The sequence below is a fragment of the Sceloporus undulatus genome, chromosome 6 (genome assembly GCF_019175285.1).
Source record: "Sceloporus undulatus isolate JIND9_A2432 ecotype Alabama chromosome 6, SceUnd_v1.1, whole genome shotgun sequence".
NCBI classification, from domain to species: domain Eukaryota; kingdom Metazoa; phylum Chordata; class Lepidosauria; order Squamata; family Phrynosomatidae; genus Sceloporus; species Sceloporus undulatus.
Genome location: NC_056527.1, coordinates 126,845,873 through 126,847,431, shown reverse-complemented (window position 1 = coordinate 126,847,431; position 1,559 = coordinate 126,845,873).

The window sequence follows — 1,559 nt, the reverse complement described above, 5'->3', positions numbered from 1 at the left end:
CATGCCACCCCTCTTGTATCTTGGTCTTAAGCTACAAAGAAATTCAGAGGTCATCACAAGCACTCTGGTCCAGAAACAAGTCAGGAATTAGTTCAGCTGATGAAACCTCAATGTAATATAAGTATAATACATAACGCATTTGATAGCCAACAGCTATGTTCTGCAGTTTTCATTATCTTCAAAGGAAGCCCCACATATAGGAAATTACAGTAGCCTAACCCACAGGTTTCCAAAGCACAGCTAACAGAGGCCAGACTTAAATCCTTTGTCTTTTCAAGCTCTTTGCATCTTTAAGCTAAACATTCAGTTTCACAAATTTACTCACCGTTTTCTCTCTGCTTCCTTCTCCACTCACATTGCATGTCTTTCTTTCAAGTCTCTGGTTGGAAATCTTGAAAGCCAACAACAAAATAAATCAGTTTAAGTGAGCAACCAGGCATCTTTTGGACTTCTTACAAGTTATTTTTCATCATCCAGAACTGGGTCTTGTTGAATGGACTGTGCTTTTAAAGCAAGTAGTATTAATTTTGGTCAGAACGGATAGGCCTACAAAGCAAATGTTCAAAGCATCATTATATTCTCTCTCAGCGTCTGTTTAATCCCACATCTTTCCTCTGTACCATGTAAAAACCCTTTTTAAATAATATCATTCAAATTAGTTGAAGCAGACCCTTAAGATCAGGTTTTTTCAGGTGGAGAGGCCCATTTCATGTGTGGGGATCGATCCACATCAAGGGGTGTCGCCTAAGGAAGCGGAGGGGCTTCTGGAGGAATTTTTGTAGGTTAGATTAGGTTGGGTGGGTGGGTGAGAAAGGCTGCATATGCAGGTCAGAAATAATGCAGTTTGATACCACTTTAACTGCTGTGCTCAATGCTATGGAATCCTGGGATTTGTGTGGGCAGGCCTTTGCAAATCGATAGGGTCTGGGAATGTTGTGCTATTTTAAATTTTAAGGCCACTCTCCAAGAAACTCTCTGAGACAGGTTTGCCACCCGTGCCAGCTAGAGTATAGCAGATGATGCAGGACTAGTTGGACCAAGAGTCAGACTTGGAACAAGGAACCATCCTCTGTGTTTGTGAATATGAACTCCCAGGAAACGTTAAGCTAGTGATAAACATGTTCCTTATGTACAGTAGATCCAAAGTTTAATTTTTGTCCTCTCTTTTAAAAGGATCAGGTAGCAGGTGATAGAAAAGAAGTCCTCTTAAATCCACAGAGAGCCATAATTAGTCATAGCAGATGACATTGATACGTATTGGCTGATAATCTGACAGTATGTCTTAGTCAATGGTGTATAGTGGTCAGTTCTGAAATGCAGGCAATTGACATCAGAGGCATGCTTGCCAGTAGGGTGCAAAATATGAAGATATGTGCATAGATCCACATTAACATACCAACTCGAGTCATTTTCATCTCCACTAGAGGTAGATATTTTATAAAGCTATTGTGTCTCAGTTCCCCATTTGAGACCAAAGGAAGAGGAGGAGGAGGAGGATAATTTATTTCTTACTCGCCTTTTTCCAAGGCTTGAGGTGTGGCACAACATAGATTAAACAC